At 39.8% G+C, this 20,940-nt stretch overlaps 1 long non-coding RNA gene across 3 annotated transcripts; it reads left to right on the top strand.

Annotated features, from left to right (window-relative positions):
* The first annotated feature begins 1,372 nt into the window (after positions 1 to 1,372).
* On the top strand, positions 1,373 to 5,414 carry LOC306984496. Of its 3 annotated transcripts, XR_013794553.1 has the most exons (6): positions 1,405 to 1,710; positions 2,138 to 2,229; positions 2,332 to 2,398; positions 3,211 to 3,268; positions 3,402 to 3,563; positions 5,004 to 5,414. It is a non-coding gene; the product is annotated as an uncharacterized lncRNA (long non-coding RNA). The 3 variants fall into 3 exon arrangements; XR_013794552.1 differs by lacking the exon at positions 3,211 to 3,268 and having other exon boundaries at positions 1,373 to 1,710; positions 2,332 to 2,407; XR_013794554.1 differs by lacking the exons at positions 3,211 to 3,268; positions 5,004 to 5,414 and having other exon boundaries at positions 1,572 to 1,710; positions 3,402 to 3,535.
* Positions 5,415 to 20,940: the final 15,526 nt, after the last annotated feature.

The following is a 20,940-nucleotide window of genomic DNA, read 5'->3' as shown; positions in this document are numbered from 1 at the left end:
AGCACACGCACTTTCGTTTCGTGTACTTTCTAAAAATCCATATTTTAGGGTTATGCGCTGCCCGCTTCATTCCCTTTTTTACATGACTCAGACTCCGGTTCTCCACCTTGGGTCTCACTCTAGATGCGTCTTCTGTCACATTGTATTATGACAGGCGCCTCACTTTCAAGCTATCTCCCACATTCTGTGGTTACAGGCCTCATTAGGCCTTTCTGAAGGTAGCTCCATGAGTATGCGCTCCCACAGGAATCTGTGGTCACCAGGTTTCAGGCCTCACCGGCCTTCCTGATATGAGCTCTCACATTCTGGAGCTCCCCACATGAGGGGATCATCAGGTCTTAGGCCTCAGTATACCTTCCTGGTTTGAACCCTCTCTTACGTCCCCAGTGTTCGGAGCGAGCACTGGGTAGACCCGTGGATCGAGTGGACAACGTTCGTCGTTTCAAAATGTAGTCACACTCTCCATGAGATCCCGTCTCTGTGATCCGTGACTGAATGGTTTCTGCCAGCTTCGCAGGCCTTCGGTTTTTGGATGCCTTATCCAAGGCAACTTCCAGAGGTTCTGTCTCGGACAGACAGGCAATGGCCAGACTGTGTGTCTTAGTATAGATCACCAGGCCAGCCTGGAGGCATTTCAGGAGGCATGCTCTCCTGAATAGTGACTGGCTGGGAGTCCTTTGGGTCCCCCTAGCCACACTCCCTAGAAATGACCCCTTCTATTTTTGAAAGTTGTGGTCCTAAGCCTTTGAGCTGGCCCAGATATACCCCACATTAACTATGTGTTGGCAGTTTCTTGGTTCATTAGCTTGGGCTATGACCGGTAGGGAGTGCTGTCACTGACAGCCCGATATGACCTAAGGGTGAGTGGTCCCAGTGTTCTCTGAACTTTTGGTTCTGACAGTTGTCACTGCCTTTGGGCATGCACTCCCCTCAGCATGGCGGAGTGGGTATTTCGTTCCCCAAAGCGTCGATGACGTATTGTTGAGTTCCCTTCGAAAGGGAACGTCTCAGGTTACAACTGTAACCTATGTTCCCTGAGAACAGGGAACGAGACAATACGTCTCCCTGCCATGCCTCGGGGCCTGCCTGCAACAGTCCCTGAAGACGATAGGATGTTGTTACGGTTTCAAGGCGCCCTTTTTATACATCCAGGTTGCGCGCTCATCATTTAAGCTGATGATGCACGGGCTGTCGCCGGTCAGCATGATTGCTGTGAGTTGATATTTGATTTCAGACACCTGTCACGTTCCCCAAAGCGTCGATGACGTATTGTCTCGTTCCCTGTTCTCAGGGAACATAGGTTACAGTTGTAACCTGAGACGTTTTCATACCGATAAATTAGTAATACAGTATCATACTGTAAAGACGTTGCATTGTGGGATTGATTTCTTTCGCGCCCAGTTCAGTTCAAATGTGAAGCTGACAGACTTCACAACAGGCAAACTTTATTTGTCAGCGGCGGGACTCAACTGGACAGAATAATGATGTTATCACGATAAACCAGTGGTCTGTGCATTTGTGAGCAGTTTTTAAGCTTTTGTGAGCTTCGGTTCGTGTTTCAAACTAGTTGACTGACGCAGCCGAAAATGGAGGACGTTAACTGTTACATGAAGACGGGAGGATTTGAATCATCTGAATAATCTAACTTGCGCGATGATAAGTGGAGTTTAGAGTTTGAGAAGATGGAAAATATTTCAACTGAGTGATACGGTAAGCCAATCTATTTTTTGCGTTCGCATTTCTACAATGTTTCCACGAATGGTTTGATTTTGTGAACAACAATTCACTCTGTTCCACGTCTATACCAAGTAACGTTAACTTCGATGTCACAATAGGCAACATTTACCATGTCATTTGCGTGACCTGCCTTTAAAATAACTTATATAGCCTATATTATAATTATAATTGTTATTATTTTTTTCGTTTCAGGCTTTGTAATCAGTGTTAACGTGTGCGTTAAGATGCTATGGTGTTAATGTTAGTTCTGTGAACGTGCTTTTGAATTGTGTTTAGCTTTTGACCAACACATGAAAACCCATAACGTTAGTCATGTTCCTAACGTGTTTTCAATTGTGATATTCCTGAGTGTCATACATTTCTTTTCTGTAACATCTACATTGACCTCACATTTATCCAGGAATCATGAGGTGGATGCCATGGTCCTACAACTAGCCTAACGTACTCCTTGCATACTTCAAAGAGAAGTATGGTGTTATCCTTCAAGCATATGTAAGTAGAGATTATTCAACAAATATCATTAATCTGAAATGTGTTTAATGTTTTGGTTCTGTTGATCATGGTTGTGCTGGTCCTTTTTAATAATTGTTTCAGGAATTTGCAACTCCATCTGATGTCCAGCAATCTCTACATTTGCCAAAGAGTCATCAGTGTTCAGTGGGTAACTTAAGTTAGTACGATAGGGTTTGATGAAAAATAAACAGTAATTTAATGTATTTTTTAAAGAAAATCTTGACATTGACTGTTGGTCTTCTGTTCTTGAATATATGTTCATGAGACTATTAGTGTCGCAGTTATGAGAAATTGAAATTCACCCTAAAAAAGAATACAATCCATGTACATTCTTTTAAGAGATTAATATATATTCATTGTGTTTGTTGTAACAAGAAGTTACACGTCTATCGAGTACAGAAGACCAATGGCCAGGGTCAGGATTTTCATAAAATATTATATTTTGGTTTGATTTTTACTAAACCCCAGAACGTTTGAAATATACAGCACGTCACATACTATCCATTCTGTGATAATTAAGTTTTTTTTTTTTTTAAACCTTGATGCTGGTTCCTATTCACAGGCTTTATATTCGCAAGCTGGACATTTTTATTTTGTGGTCCAAAAATGAAAGAACTGTATACTGCATTAGAACATGCCATGCAAGTAAATTATGATGTAACTTTAAATTTTAGGTGAACTAACTATAGGTGAACTACTGTAAGAGTAGAGTAAGTGTCTCTCAGCCCAATGCAAGTATGCCCTTCATTTCAAGTAAAAAAGAAGCTGCAAATAATTCCTTTTTTAAAACAATTTTAGATAATCTTAGCAGAAGTCTGTCCCTCCCTTTCACAAACATACAGCAGCACATTCTCATGCTATAAAAACTTGTCCTGGTTTATAAAAAATGTGCAGTTTACTACATACATTCATGAAATGCCATAAAATTCATAATCCTAAATGTATATGCTTTACTAACAGACAGTCCAGTGGTCTGCATTGTCTGAAATTGCTTAGCCATAGACGGGCAGACAGAGTGGTAAGGGTAAAAGAAATATAAAACATATTTTTATTGGCAACATATGTGTGGAAGAATCAAATGTGTTCTGCAAAATTGTGTGGTTGTGAATTGTGTGTATATATATATAATTATTTAATTTGTTCAATTACAGGTCAATCTAAGCAACCAGCACTGGATGTTAAGTTTTGGAAGGTCAAGGTGTGTGTGAAGGAGCACAGCCCGACTTCATCACTGGCCTGGCAGCGCTGTTTGCCTCCTCCTTCAGCTTGCAGTACCAGGAAGAGGCAGCATGCACCCTTGAGTTTGTTCAGAGGTTAGTCATTACCATATTTGCTATACATATATTTTAGACTGAATTGTGTCACTAACCTTGTCTTGACAGTATTTTTTGAGACAAAACAATGGCACTCACATATTTTAAGATATGTCAGTGCAAGTTGTTTTCAGTTAAACGAACACTCCACCATTTTTTCATGTTAAACTATGTTATTCCCTTAAAGGACAAGTTCAGTATTTTACACTTAAAGCCCTGTTTTCAGATCGTTTCTGATGAAATAGGACGGTTAAGATAAAAATTTGGACACATGCTGCTGTCCCGAGAATTTTCGGTTTAGAGATGAAACAGAGATGAAGTTATAAGCAACCAAACACCTCCACGTTTCCCTATTTAAATACAGTTACACAAGTAGTTACACGACCAAGTATGGTGACACAAAATAAAATGTGGCGTTTTTCTAAGCCGGTAAAATGGAGAACTATAATGTATGGTGGAATAGCACTTGCAGCACTTCGACTCTGTGCAGTAATATCATCACTCTGTAGATGATTGTGACTTGTTTGTAGCAGACCCAAAGTGATGATATTACTGCGCAGAGTCGAAGTGCTGCAAGTGCTATTCCGCCATACATTATAGTTCTCCATTTTACCCGCTTAGAAAAGCGGCATGTTTTATTTTGTGTCACCATACTTGGTCGTGTAACTACTTGTGTAACTGTATTTAAATAGGGAAACGTGGAGGTGTTTGGTTGCTTATAACTTCATCTCTGTCTGGATCCTAATGAATGAACTGGGCTAAGCTAACTGCTATCAAAGTGTCGCGGCGCGCCAGAGCGATTGAGTGCACGCACTGAGACGAGAGAGGTATGCATCAACTTCTCTTAGTTAAGGGAATAACATAGTTTAATATGAAAAAACGGTGGAGTGTTCCTTTAAGCCAGCTCAAACATGCATTTTAGTCTGGTAAATGTCATGTTTAACATTATCATGTAGTCATGTATGCAATAAACACAATGTAATTTAAACATTAATTATTGAAGTCACAAAGGTTTGGACTAGATTCTGGCAATGCGTGCTCTACATAAACAGAGAGTCATGGCTGCCTTTCCACTGATAACTTTGATGGGACCTGATGAGGGGATGGTTTTGTTAATAAGCTGGGTGATAAGTAGACAAAAAAAAGTTGTAGAATAAAACTTTAAATCTGGTAACCCCACTTCCAAAAGTTAAACGGCCACAAGAAGATAAAATGTAGTGTTTATGACAGTGCGCATTTAAACTGACACATTGAGTTGATGTATGTAACCCAGTGCAGAAAAATATCAGTTATTGATTACAACATCCAACATAGCATTTTTTTTTCATGTTGTTCAGTTTTATCCAAACAAACTAGTCGTTAAAACAGACATCTCTCTCTCTCTCTAAATATATACACTCAGTCAATAATTCTTTTTTCTTTTTCTTTTCTGCCTTTTAGATGCATTTTTGACATCAATCCTGAACATGGATCAAAAACAAAGAAAGGACAAGTAACTTTAAAGAAAACTGCCCAAGTTGTGCAAAAAAAAGAATTTTGTTTGCACTTTTATGGACTTTAAAAAAGACACTGCCATTATAAAGCTTGGAAGAGCCAGGACATTTTTAATATAACTCTGATTGTATTCGTCTGAAAGAAGAATGTCATATACACTAGGATGAGTTGAGGGTGAGTAAATTATGGACTAATTTTCATTTTTGGGTATCCCTTTAATTAAGTGCTATGTGTTAACTGTTTTTTGTTTTGTGTTAAATTTTCATTTTACATGTTTTAAAAAATTGTCAGCCAATATGTTTACATAAGGAAATGTTCTGGTCTTTGCTTTTTACCAAAATAAATGTTTTAAAACCTAACGTTGGTTTCTTTCTATTTCCTAGTGTGACTACTCTTATGAAACTTTCAGAATAATATTTTTAATAGTTATAATAGCAAATAATAGTAATAGTGTAGACAACAGTTTAATACTGTAAAATTATGTGGTACAGTATATACTGCATTTGGTAATTACAGTGCAGTACTGTAAATGCTGTTTACAGTATTAGCTCTGTAAAATTACAGTATGTGGCTGGCAACCCAGCTGCCAGTATTTTACTGTAAATTTACAGTGAAATGTTTTACAGTACAATACTGTAAATGCTGTTTACAGTACTTGTTCTGTAAAAATACAGTATGTGGCTGGCAACCCAGCTGCCAGTATTTTACTGTAAATTTACAGTGAAAAGTTTTACAGTGTATATAGTGTTGATATGGCAACTAGTAAATACACTAAGTTTCGTCATGCTGGCATGTGTGTAAAGTTTTAAAAGGTGTGTGTTACAACGAGCCGGGGGTTGTCCGCTCTCCCCTATGTGTGTTGGACAGCAGAAGACTTGTGCAGTTATTCTCTCTGATGAAGGACCCGTCCCACTGTTTGGGACACCTGGAGAATCGATTGTCCGGAGAGGAAAAGGTGAGATCTGTGTCTTGCCAACAGTGCAGGATCCGGAGACTTCTTATTCTGCCCAAAAACACGGCCAGGAATAAAGGTTGGTCTCAAAACGTCCTGCAAGAGCAACTTCTCCCAGGAGCTCTCACTTTCTGCTTCTTCTGGCACACACTCTTCTCTCATTAGTCTCTCTGTCTCGTGTCCGAGTCATGGTTCAGAATCAAGGTATGGTGTAATATCTTCTGTTAACAAGTCCACATGTTTGTTGGAAGATGTCCTATATCGCCCTAGTGACCCAACAAGATGTTCAAGTCTACCGGTCAGCAGAGTCGGATCAGCGGCTTTAGCCTTAAAACACACGGGGTTGAAAACAACCCAAAGGCTTGGTAGATATAAGACAGAACACATGTTGGGTTCATTTTACCCAGCAAATTTGGGTTGTTTATTTAACCCAGCATAATGGGTTGATTAATTTGAACTATAATACTAGTTTTTTGTTGTTGTTTTTTTACTCTATACATGAATTTATGTTTACGGATTATCTTAAATCCTCTAAACTTACTACACACACAAAAAATACTACACACAACCATTGGTTTGGGTGATAATTCCTTTGATTTCCATCATATTTTATATTGTATTTAATACATATTGTATACATTTAAGCTAATTTATATTAAAAATTAAACATTTATAAGTAAGTAATTCAAGTGTAATCGTCTCTGGATCTCGTGCCGGATCTCGTGGCGTGTAATATGCGGAGAATGACTCCATAACCTGTCCATAAACAATCAGTGTACAGTTCTGAGAACATATTTTAACATCATACGTATTTATATTCTGTATCTTTTTGAATAAAATCACAAAATGTTATGCAAGGCATCAGGCGTTTCCATCATGCGAAGAGGTCGATGCGACACTCATTTAGGAGTATGTTGCTTTGCATAAAAGTAAACTAATTTATAGATACAATAAAATGTACACAAACCAAAGACATGCACCGTTTTGATGGAGCTGCAGTGCCCTGTCCTGAAGAGGCCACGATAAATACTCAACCCCTGGGTTGTTACGTCTGACCCAGGAGCTGGGTTACACAAAAACTACCCATACACTGGGTTGTTACGTCTGACCCAGGATCTGGGTTACACAAAAACTACCCAAACACTGGGTTGTTACGTCTGACCCAGGATCTGGGTTACACAAAAACCACCCAAACACTGGGTTATTACATCTGACACAGAAGCTGGGTAACACAAAAACTACCCATACACTGGGTTGTTACGTCTGACCCAGGATCTGGGTTACACAAAAACTACCCAAACACTGGGTTGTTACGTCTGACCCAGGATCTGGGTTACACAAAAACTACCCAAACACTGGGTTGTTACGTCTGACCCAGTATCTGGGTTACACAAAAACTACCCAAACACTGGGTTGTTACGTCTGACCCAGGATCTGGGTTACACAAAAACTACCCAAACACTGGGTTGTCACCTCTGACCCAGGATCTGGGTTACACAAAAACCACCCAAACACTGGGTTGTTACGTCTGACCCAGGATCTGGGTTACACAAAAACTACCCAAACACTGGGTTGTCACCTCTGACCCAGGATCTGGGTTACACAAAAACCACCCAAACACTGGGTTATTACATCTGACCCAGAAGCTGGGTAACACAAAAACTACCCATACACTGGGTTGTTACGTCTGACCCAGGATCTGGGTTACACAAAAACTACCCAAACACTGGGTTGTTACGTCTGACCCAGGATCTGGGTTACACAAAAACTACCCAAACACTGGGTTGTCACGTCTGACCCAGGATCTGGGTTACACAAAAACTACCCAAACACTGGGTTGTCACGTCTGACCCAGGATCTGGGTAACACAAAAACTACCCATACACTGGGTTGTTACGTCTGACCCAGGATCTGGGTTACACAAAAACTACCCAAACACTGGGTTGTCACGTCTGACCCAGGATCTGGGTAACACAAAAACTACCTGTAAGAAAAAATTATGGTGGACGTCGAAGATCTCAAAAATGAAGTTTATTACAGCATAGCAGTGGCAAGGTACACGAAACACCTTGGGTTCACCGGTGTCAGAATGAACCCAGAACATCCAAATCTCAAACCTTTTATCCTGTTAATGTAAATGAAGTTGCTCTTATTGTAACAGCTGTGGTCTGTATGTTAATGAAGTTGAGACACCCATTCCCATTCTACAATTGATTACCATTTGTTCAGGATGTGATCAACCCAAATGGTCAACTCTTAATGTAAATGAAATCGGAACAGCAAAAGGTTTAGGTGATACAATCTATCTGAAGTGATCACATCTTTGATCTTCTGTTGAAACAGAACGGTCAAATGTTTAAGGTGATTTGAAGTCCCTGTAATCAAAATGGTGGTTGGTTGCCCTCTGTGATATTTACATATTACTGAGATTGAATGTAATTGTCTCTATATGATAATTAACCTCTTTTAAGTGAAGGAACATTTTGATATATATATATATATTGGAGTGGAAGTTGTTGGGAACAGACCATCATTTCTTACATACCCAAACACTTGGTTGTTACGTCTGACCCAGGATTTGGGTAACACAAAAACTACCTTAACACTGAAAAAATAACCCCCCAAAAAATTTACCCAAAAGGCTCAACCCAGGATTTGGGTAGAACAAATAACCCAATATTTTTTTAATGTTTTGTTCACCATTTCTGACAGATAGCAAGAATTCCCATATTACTCTAAAGTGAGTTTTTAATTCCGCTCATTCTAGTATTCTCTGAACAGCTGATTTCACCTATTCATCTTTTTGTACACAGTTTTGAGTGGATCTTCACTGTCATTAATGGCACCACACACAGCTTTGTATGTAATTTGCCTTGAGCTAATATAAGCAGACCCTGATATCTTGTTGATCTGCTCAGAATGCCCAAGAATGTCCGATACAGAAATGCCATTTTATTAGTCTATTAAAAGACTAAATGGTCCCTCACCAAGGCCTGTGACAAGTTCACATTTTCAGTGCATTTGTTCCTGTGCAATTAGATGGCGCATGAGTCTTTAAAACATGCTTTGCATAAATCTAAGGAACAATCAGTTTCTGCACCAGAGAGATTTCTCGGCGATGACGATGGGTCTGTACGCACCTGCCTCTGATCGGGAAAAGGCCTTGCATTTACTCCGTGTTCGGTGGTCAGCGCATGTCTATTTAGGTCTAACTTCTTAGCATTAAGTAAGACTTTGCTGGATTTGCAAAAAGCTTTTGATGCATTTCCCATAACAGGCTAAAGGCAGTCTTTAAATGCAGGTTCTTGCAACCAGCCATTACTGAAACGATTTACGATAAAAACATTACAGTCACAGTCATTTATTAAGTTGTGTCATGACTGAGTACATCACATAACATCAATCATGCTGAATACAGCTGGTGTTTATCATTGGGCTACTTTAACGCAGACCTGGCAATCCTGTTCAAGTGGTCAAGAATAATGTGTATTTATTGGCAACTTTTAGCATGTGTAACCTAGCATCAATTCTGATCAGTGTAAATCGCTTTGGTTAAAAGTGTCCAAGTTCATCTGGCTGCAGCCTTCAGAATGGGGCGGGGCTGTATGTGTAGCTCCGCCCCATAATTACTCTGATTGGCTTGAGCGTCTTTCATTTGCATACATGATAGGAATGTGTTCGTAGTCGGTGTAGGACGGGGAATATGCTGCTCAAATCTACATATGAACTGGAAAAGCTGTGCACTTTCACAAAGCCTTCATTATAATGTGCAGAAAAAAAGAAAAAAAAAACATTAGCCTGTATCTTGCAATGTCACTGAAATGATTGTTTTGCTATATTAAGGTGGTCTTTAGGCGTACGCACGGACAACCCTAACATTTAAACAGCGGGAGGAGGGTCAGGTCTTCAGGTAAAGGAATGAATTATGATTTAAATGATTCATTAAATGTGATCATATCACAACAGTATGAGAAGGAAAATTAAAAATATGCAGCCTATCAGTATCATTTTTATTTAATAACATGGCAAGTAGAGACACACTTATTTTACAGAAGGTGATGTTGATTTTTATAAGCAATGTCGGGTGCAGTTATGATAACTAAATGACACTGCAATATGCTAATGTCTCTGACTTGGTAATTTAGTGTTAATGAAACTTTTTCTTTACATTTCAAAGCATAATATCAGACTTTTTCCTCCACTTCATCAATGAAATATTTTCTGAGACCCGACAGTGATGTCCATTTTGTGAGGGAATCTTTTGAGCAGATTCTTTTCATTAACATTGAATGGTTCATTTGTGAATTCGGCTGATCCAGAAGATTAAACTTGCAGTAGTTAACAAGCGAGTCATGTGTACACTTGATTTGGTTTTGTTCCACTCAAATGATCCAAGATCCAGGAGTAATATGATATTCTCAGATTAAGTGTGCTTATAATAATCCATAATAACGTCAGACTGAGCTCTAACCTATTTTAGGTCTGTTTTACCGAGATATTAGAAACCTCACTTTTACTGGAGTGATAATTTATTAGTGTTTCTCTACTTCAACTTAAGTAATGGGTTTGTGTACACCGAAAAAAACCCTTTCATGATTTATTCTCCTTCTCTGTTTAAGCAGGTACTTGATTCCAAGTATTTTGTCTATTATGAATATTAGTTTGTCATCTGATGTTGTTCCAGCAAGTTTTAAGCATGCTGTTTGGCATGAGTAGTTTTCGCCCGATTTTGAAATTGCCTTTCATATTTAAGATACTGGAAAAAATTGTGTACGCACAGCTTAATGATTTTTTAATGATTCCTGTCTGGTTTTAGAGCTGGCCATAGTACAGAGTCTTCTCTTCTGAGGGTTTCTAATGACATCCTACGAGGCGTTGATTCTGCTGTGTTGTTTTACTTTTTGTTTTACTGTTTTACTTTTGTTAGATCTTACCGTCACATTTGATACATTTGATCATAATATTCTCATTGATCATCTTAGGGATCAGGTTGGTATTTAGGGCTTAGCCCTGAAATGGTTCTCTTCCTATTTGAAAGATAGGATTTTTCAGTCAGTTTAGGGGATTATTCTTCTACTGCCCCGTGTGTGTGGGGTTCCTCAGGGCTCTATCTTGGGACCAATTTTATTTTCCCTTTATATGCTCCCTCCCATCTGCATGCGGATGATTATACTCAACATGTATTTAGCTCTGAAGCATGGGTATAAATGTGCCATTCGCTTCCTGCATGAATGTTTGACTGAGGTTAAGTCCTGGTTGGCGAATAACTTTCTCCAATTGAATGAGGATAAGACAGAGATTATTTTATTTGGTAATAAGGGGTGTGCAGAGGAGGTTTATGACTGCCTGGGGATTGTTTCCTGGAAAGGATCTGTCTAGTGTGAGAAATCTTGGTGTAATTTTTTAACTCCGATCGCTTAAATTTGACAGGCAAATCAATGCTGTTGTTATGAATAGATTTTTTTCCCACCTTAGATCACTATCTAAATTGAAGTTCATCCTCTCGTTTTAAAGATATGGAGAAGGTTGTTCATGCCTTTGTGTCATCCCGTCTGGATTACGGTAATGTGTTGTATCTGGGTGTGAGTCAGGCCCCTCTCTCTCGTTTGACGCTTGTTCAGAATTCAGCTGCCAGACTTTTAACGGGTACTAAAAAGAGAGAGCATATTTCTCCTGTGTTAATCAAACTGCATTGGTTACCTATACGATATAGAATTCATTACAAATAATTGTTGTATGTTTTTAAGGTTCTGCATGGCCTAGCACCAGAGTATGTTACTGATTTAATCAGTTTCAGTCAACCCAGTAGATCTCTGCGCTCAAATGAATAATTGCTCCTCATGGTTGCAAACTCTCTGTTGCAGCTCCTAGGCTCTGGAATGACCTTCCTCTGTCTGTTAAATCTTCTCCTACATTGTGTGTATTTCAGAGTGTGATTACAACTTATTTGTTTGCTTTAGCATTTTAAAATGCATTGTAAACGGTGTACGCCATATGTTTGCATTGTTTTTAAATTTTTATTTTTCTGTTCAGCACTTTGGTTCCACTTGTGGTGTTGAAAGTGCTATATAAATAAAGTAGAGCTGAGTTGAGAGTTGAATTTCTCTTGCCATTGCAGGATGTAGGCTAGTGTTGTATTGTCTGTGCATTAGAGTGAAGACCACTCCGAACACATTTCCAATCAGTCACATTTATTCATATAGCGCTTTATGATCAGTAGAGAGCACTTTGCGGCCATATTTCTCCTTGAATAGGGAAATTCTGAAATATCATGAATGTGCACATTTAAAGATGCACTAAGCAGGATTTTGAGTTATATTCAAACTTGGCCCCTCCTCATTAACGAGTTCAACACCGCCCGAAGCCACGCCTCCAGCCCCTGACATCATATCAGTTAAGACAGCAACTCAAGGGCAGATGAAGTGTTTTGACAGTCATTTTTCCCAATATTGTGTTTATCATGCATAAATGCCATTTTTTGTGTCTGCATATGTGTAATCCCTCAGGTCCTTCTAGCCCGCTCTGTGTGGGTCTCGAACCCGGGTCTCCAGCATGGGAGATGGGCGCTCTAACAAGGAGGCTAAAGACCTCAACCGCTAGCGTCAGTCGCTAGAGCGCCTCTTGAGATCAGGGGAGTGAGGTTTTACTCACACAGCAACTATTAGCTGGTCTCCGTTACACTCACCCCCCTAAACCTCACTCCCATCCGGGTCACGGCACCAATGTGACTGATCCTACTCACCCCTGACACTCTTCCAATACTAATTTCTCGCCGAATAGATAGACGATACCTGCTGCCCTTTCTCTCTCTTTAATCTCTCCGACAGTGAGTTACACACAAACCTGCCTCTCCTCACTCACTCGTTTCGTTTGCTCCAGATGATTATTGTTGATGTTATACGGCTTGAATTTTGGCATGGGATTGTGCAAAATTTTACTCATTCCCGCAGATTTTGAGCTCAAACCCAAAGTGCGGCACATAAAGCCGCCTCTCAGGACTAAATTATTTTATTTTTTATTGCGCTTAAACAGTCAAATACACACACAATAAGGTGAATAATGCTGATCTTGGTGCGTATTCACATAAACACAGTCTGTCATGTTTTAAGTGAACGTAAACAGTTGAGAAAGAAAACGCATGTGTAACAGTGTAATGGATCCGTGCATCAGGTCTTAAAGTGACAGCAGCCTAATAAACCTGCTGCCAAATCATGAGACAATTAATAATAATTACATTTAATTATCTATATGGCAGTTTTTCCCCATGGTTTTGTTGTCAAAATTGTGGCCAGTTGAAATGTTAAGTGGGTAGCAACTTTGGAAAACGACTAGCCAAAGAGGATGGTGAGTAAAAAAAGTGTCAAGCCCTGTGTATCATCATAAAAACATAATCCCAGTGTTTAGTAGTCTGTCGAGTTACAGATAGCAGTCAACAAGGCGACAGCAACATTTTGTGTCGAGACATGTCAGCTTAGCTTCCGAGCTTCAGACACAGATGACACACCCACTGGCCAATACATCATTTTGATTTGTCTCGCCCTATTAGCACCTACAGTGCATGCATAAGTGAATACTTATGTACATGTGATTTTTTTATTTTAAATAAATTTGCAAAGATTTCAAACAAACTTCTTTCACGTTGTCATTATGGGGTATTGTTTGTAGAATTTTGAGGAAAATAATTAATTGAATCCAATTTGGAATAAGGCTGTAACACAACAAAATGTGGAAAAAGTAAAGTGCTGTACATACTTCCAAATTTGTTTTTCTTTCTTTATAATTATCCAGTCCATAGTAGATGAAGGTCCTTTATTTTCATTGCTGGCTCAATAATGAACCTTTATAATCGATGGACCATTCCATGAAAGATATTTTATAGTGGAATTTTTTTTTTCTTTAGATTATTAACATGCTTTTCACATTAAGAAAAAGGTTGAGGTGAGAACTAGTTCTAAAAATGTTTCTTCTATAGTGCATCACTGCGAAAACCTTTTGAACCTTTATTTTTTTAGAGAGCGTGTGCATTATATATGAAACTATTCACCTTTAGACCTGGAAGGCCACTGTCCTGCAGAGCGAGCTTCAACCATAGACTGTAAAAAAATATGGACGTGTTGTCCGTCACGTCACCCGTAGGTTTCTGAAGAGCATTTTTGAAGCCCAAAGTTTGCGGAGCCGGCCGTCGCCATCTTGGAAACACGTCATTTTATGGTGTTGTGATAAACCGAAAATGGGCAGCGAGGCGGATTAGCTGAGGTGACGTGACGCTAACAGACAAGCGGCTAGTGGTGACTTCAGCAACAATCCACCTGTCACTCAAGTGGCCACGCCCTTAATTATGCAGAACTTTAAGACATAATATCATTTAAACGGATAAGTTGTAAAATAATGCACCCCCCTCACAGTGATCACGAAGGGCAAAATTAGCTTTATAGACAAAAAACACTTTATACCAGGCTGTAAACATGTTTTGTTCTGCTGTAAAGTTGGGCATTTTTAGCCTAGAAATCTAGATGCCCCCTAGCGGCAGCAAAGTGTATTCTTCAGCCAGGGCAGTCTAGCAACTCTCCATAGACCTTCTAGCTGCAAAACCTAAATTGGGTCAGGCCAATCACGTCATGTATAGAGTAGGTGGAGGCGGGCTTAACATATGACGACAGAGTTGCGACGGCTGCCACTTGAAAACAAAGATGGCGGCTGCGGATGGAGAACAGCGGTCTTTCGAATCGGCTTTGGCCGCGACTCTGGAGGACTTGGAGTTCAGTTTTTCTTTAAGAAAAGAGCAAAGAACGGCACTTAAGTCATTCTTAAAAAAGGAAGAAGTGTTCGGAGTTTTGCTGGACCGGATCTTTGCCGCTCTGACTACGTCTCCTTCTTCGTTGCTCTGGTTGGTTGTAGCGCTATCCTATTGCGTGCAGAGGGATTTTGAGAGACAACCGTTTATCCCGCCCCTCGGATTGAGCCGCGTCTATGAAGAGTTGCCAGATTAAACATCTTGATGTAAGTCTGGCTTGCCAGGCTAGGGCATTTTAACATGTTTATGGGATTGACTCTCTTTTGCAGCCGGTCTCTAGTGGCCAGTCGATGAATTGCAGTTTAAGTCACTTCAGTGTTGGATTCAAGAGAGAAACAGGAAGTTCAATTCGCCTTTGGCTAAGCCACGCCCTAGAATGTAGATTGACCAATCACAGCGCAGCCAAGAACGAGCTCCCACAGAGGGTCCGACACTTGTTCACAGCGCTCCATTGACTTTAACACCGGCGTCTCATATCTTTGCTCTCAGCAGGCTATTACCGTCGTAGTTTTATCAAAAATATGTTAAACGTTGTGCCTGGGGCGTTTGTAACACAGAAACGCGTTTCCCAGAGAGGTTGGAGGGGGGTGTCCGTTTTTTCCCCCTTCAAATACGTTACTGACAAGTGTCGTCTTTGGATTAAACTGTGTGGACGTCCTCAGTCAGCGAAACCCCTCAAGATCAACAACACACTTTTGATACATTTAGCTTTTAACCTTACTGTGAAGTTACACTAGTTAGACAGTTTTATGCTGGTTAGGTTATGATTTCGGTTCTCTACCCTAATTGTTGATACGCTAGCACACGCTGCTAATAAACACAACTTTATACTCGCGTAGTCCGTTTGCTTTGTAATAACGATTATAGAAGTGAATAGAGACCCAGCTCTGCATGAACAGTGTTGCTCCTGATATTGTGAGTCCCAGTCTCCGTCTCCATTAGGATATGCGGTGGTTCATGTTTTGACTGTGACCGTTATGATTTTGCCTCTATTTGGATCTTGTTGTTGCTTGCGTTTCTCCGGTATGTCTTGAATATAGCCTTCGAACGCACACTGAGCCCCTTTTGCCTACTTCTATCAACACTTTATTTGCTGCGTCACAGCATAAGCCATGTTGATACCAAACCAGAGCCCAGATGAAGTTGACGGACGTAGCAACAGTAACTAAGGGGGGCGGGGCTTAGCCAAAGGTTAATTGTCCTTAGACATTTTGATATGTTGAACTTGAGAGTGCTTTGCTCCTGCCCGCATCATACATCTCACTAACACAATGAGCTCTATCTGTCCTCCTCCATCTCTATATCTGTCTCCCTCTAGTGGTTGCTTGTAATAATGACTCTCTTCCCGCTGAAATGTTTTACGCTACTGTTTTTTTACCACGAGCTTTGGAGATCTGGGACTGACAGTGTGCTGCGGTTTCCTCCTGTCGGTCTGCTGACTCTCTCATAACGAGACGAGATGCATGTTCACAAACATCTGCCGCACATCACTGCGCTGTTAGAGAGATGAGAGCTCCTGTCAGGCTGTCTGCGTTCTCACACACACACACACACACACACACACACACACACACACACACACACACACACACACACACACACACACACACACACACACACATCTGTATGCTTTGGCCATCAACACTTGCGCAGTCGGCGTGTTTTAAAGCTTATTTTGCCATTATGGTATCAGATCACAGTAGAGATGATGTCCTCATAACGCAGATCAGTGTGAAAGTTTCACCGTGATTACTGTGGGAATAACACGACTATCAGAGGGTCTGCAGCTGACATGTTATATTGTCAGCTGGGGGAATACAGATTGTGATGAATCTGAATTATACTTATCCTCTGGAATATTATGATTCAGACAACCTCGTTAGTCATTCTTCTGTCTCTCTTACATCAGCACATCACTGTGTACTTTTCTTTAAGTTGTTTATAAAGGAACAAGGTATGCATCTCAGATATTTCATCAAAACACCAATGACAAAATGGCTGTAAGAAAGTAGAGTAACACTTTACAATACTTCATTAACATAATGTATTAAAGGGCACCTATTATGACATTTAAAATGTTCCTAATGTTGTTCTGGGAGTCCCCAACAACAGTTTTACGTGCATGCAATGACAAAAAACACTTCTGTTGTTGTATAATATGCATTTATTTTTACCTGATTTGCTCACCGACTCCCAAATGATTCGTTCAACGACTCGTTTTCCAAACCCCTCCTTTGCGCGACGCTAATCTGCGTTGATTGGTCAGATGACCCAGCAGTGTTTACAGAGATAATAACGTTACTTATTGTTTAACACGGAGTACAATGATGCTTTTATCAATTAAATTGTGTTATAATAATGATTATAGTCCACTACTTAGTTTGTAAAAAACTAAAAATAAGATAAAGAATTTAATGTTATGTTAGCGAGCATAGCCCAGAGTTCATATTGTAAAAGCACAATCAGTCTTTGTTTGCGTTAGCCCGATGAATAAACATCACGTTTTTACAAAAAATAAATAAAAAAATAAATAAATGCAGTTACGTTACTACGAGGTATTACTCTATTCTTTAAGACAACTCCGAAAACAACGACAAACACTTCACATATCTCAATACAATTGTCATTAAAGACCTAGAAGCTAAACGGTGCTTACACAACAAACAAAATAATTATTAAGCATGCTACATAAAATATAAAAGCAACAATTATTAATAACACTTACAGGCTGTGATACGGAGGAGGAAGCTGATGCAAATACACTTGGAACTGAACCTTCCTTCAATATCAGCCGGCTCGCGAATCCAAGTTTGATTGCATTTAAAAAGCAATCGTCTTCAAAATGGCGCGAGCAAAGCACAAGGCTCGGACTATACTTCTGTGGTATAGTTGTATATATGAATTGTAGCCACTTAGTCTTCAAATGCTCCTCCTTGGGCAGATGAAAAAAGTTGGCTTTTGAGCCGCACTTCAGAACACAGTGTCTCGTCGCCATGATGTTATCACGTTAGTTTTCCCTGCTGGCCTTGGAGCGCAATAAGTGGGCGTATCGTATTCAAATAACTCGACAAGTTGACGTCATCTAGTCAGAGAAAAAGCTTCGGTCTTCTAACGATTCATAAAAATGACTCCGAATCGACTCTTACTTTTGAAAGACAATAACTTTATATACGGTGCACTTTCATATTTCAAACTTTGCAGGATGTTTTTGTTCACTTAGATCTATGTTACACACTACATGAAAGGTCCATTTCAAAATTCCATAATAGGTGCCCTTTAACTAACATAACAATGAGCAATACATTTGTTACAGTTTTTATTAATCTTTGTTAATGTTAGTTACGTCACGTGTAGTTTGACAGATAAACCTGAAGGACTTGATTAGCGGGATCAGGTGCGCGTTTAATTAAGGTCGGCTCTAAACTCTGCAGGCCTTCCAGGACCTGAGTGAGACACCCCTGCTGTAGATGGCAAATGCCAAATTGCATTGCAAAAATAGGCAAACATGCTTCTCAAAACATCGCCATCTGTCAAAAAGATAGTCCCGCCCCCAAACTCGTGTGATTGGTCGAGGCTGCTCACACACACATCATTGTTCTGAGAGTCACGGTGCTTCACTCTTCAGGAGATCTCTGAACATCACAACCATCTAAACATCACACTCCGCACACATTCAGTGAGAGAAACACTCGATTCGATTGGATGGTGAGAAGTGGGCGTGTCATACAGTCAGTTATGATGAATTATTATGAAGAATAAACGCCTGTTCACACCAGGGACTAACTATAAAGATAATGATATCATGGGAACAATTTACAAGGTTCATTAGTTAACGTATTAACTAACATGAACTAACCATGAGAAATATGTTTATTACAGTGTTTATTAATCTTTGTTAATGTTAGTTAGTAAAAATACAGCTGTTCATTGTTTGTTCATGTTAGTTCACAGTGTATTAACTAATGTAACTAATGTTAACAAATACAACCTTTGATTTTTAATAATGTATTAGTAAATGTTGAAATTAATATTAACTAAGAAATGCTGAAGAAGTATTGTTCTTTTTACTAAGGTGGTTAACTAATGTTAACTAATGAACCTTATTGTAAATTGTTACCGAAAGTAGTTCTACAGTGTTTTAGGTGCAAAAAACTCAGAGAAATGTAGTTACTGTGGGATAATGGGAATAATGACAACAGAATTATTGAAAGTGAATGTAGTGTTACACATTGGGTTTGAGTAATTATTCTTTAATTTTTAAATCAGCGTCTTACTCATCCAGCCACTGCCAGAGAAGCAGATCTATTTTTTTTGGCCGGTGAATGCTGTGAAAATCTCATTTGAAAGGTGGATGAATGTATGTGTGTAACAGTATCTGTAGAGCAGATCTGCCTTCAAAGTAATAGCATTCATGAGCAAACGGCTCTGATCCGAGCTTATAGGCCAGTGGATGCATGCATCTAATCGGGAATGGGCACAGTTTCGGGAGTATAGCTGCTCATGCACACAACAGAGAGATAACTACAATGAAATGTCAAAGTTTTGCAGTGTTTCTAAAGAGGTCTCATCTATGATGTCAGATTATAAGAGGAAGTGTGTGTCCTTTTAGCAACCATTAGAGGAACGCCAGTAAATCTGACATGCGATTTAGGTAATCTGTGCGTGACGTTTAAGAGTGTGTGCCCGGGATATAAAACATTCCCCCATCAGAGAGAATTACTGTACTGTGCAACCACACCATACTAGCGTAATGATGCATCAGCAAAGGGGTATAATACATATATATCAATTACATACATATTTATAGGTTTTAATTAATAGATAAGATGTTTGAAATGTACATATAACTCATGCAATTAATTAATAATTACTCCATGAATTACAGTAAGTATTATATAAAACAATAATGCCACTCCTGGGCCTTCTGTGCCAGTTACCGTATGATGGCCCATCTTACCCCAAGGGTCTAATTTTATATTTTCACTGCAAAATAAAAACACCACTTTGGTAACACTTTACTTGAAGGGGTGTGCATAAGACTGACATGACACCTTCATAATCATGACATGACACAAGACACATGTTATGAATATGAAGGTTTTATGCATGTTTATGACAACTGTCATTAAGTGTCATTCGCTCAATTATTAAGTTTTTAATGCAAATATGACATTGTTTGAGATGTCTTTGTCATGACAACTTGACATAACCAAAACAACATAACCCGTCATATACATGACATAGCAGATTAATTATCAAACTTAAGAAGCCACTTAGCTTTATGGGTTAATGACGAGAGAGAGAGAGAGAGAGAGAGAGAGAGAGAGAGAGAGAGAGAGAGAGAGAGAGAGAGAGAGAGAGAGAGAGACGGAGTGTCAGCTGACTCAGCACGCAGTGACTGGTTGAGAATAGCGCGAATGCGAATGCGCGCCTGTTGTTTTGATTGTTTTCCTTTTTAATTTAAATAAAACGTACTCGGTTACTAACGTAACCTCGGTTCTCTCTAGGAGAGGGAACGAGTACTGCGTCGAAAGAACGCTACGGGAAAGATATTTCTTTGTCGAGATTGAAGCCTAAAATTAATCCTTAATTTTGTAATATTGTAAAACGCTTTTCTGAAGCATACAACCTAGGCGGAGCAATACAGCTCACCCATTGGCTGCTCTGCCAGAAAAGCACAGCCTATGCGAGGCCAGAGACGCTGACCAATGAGGACGCTTCGCGCCCTTCTGCGTCACCTCCCGCCCAAACAGGCGTGGCCTAGGCCTATAAATACGAGCATAGCTGTCTAACACGCCGATTTTCGTCAATGAAGCGACGCAGCGTGGACACGCACGGCCATGAGACGCAGTACTCGTTCCCTCTCCTAGAGAGAACCGAGGTTACGTTAGTAACCGAGTACGTTCTCTTACGTAGAGTTCTCTCGTACTGCGTCGAAAGAACGCTACGGGAACCCTATGCAAACCGCCGTGCGTGCTCTTGGATCGACACAGACACCTAAGGGCGCGCGCGCCCTGGTATACAAGCGCCTACCCCAAGAAGTATAGGGAGAGCGGCTAAAATAGCATCATCCCTTATAGTAGTGCCTCTTAAGGCATAATAGCATATATATGTAATATAGATATATATGAGGGGTA

The sequence above is a fragment of the Phoxinus phoxinus genome (assembly GCF_949152265.1).
Source record: "Phoxinus phoxinus genome assembly, chromosome: 17".
Lineage (NCBI taxonomy): Eukaryota > Metazoa > Chordata > Actinopteri > Cypriniformes > Leuciscidae > Phoxinus > Phoxinus phoxinus.
This window is presented reverse-complemented; position numbering and strand designations above follow the sequence as displayed.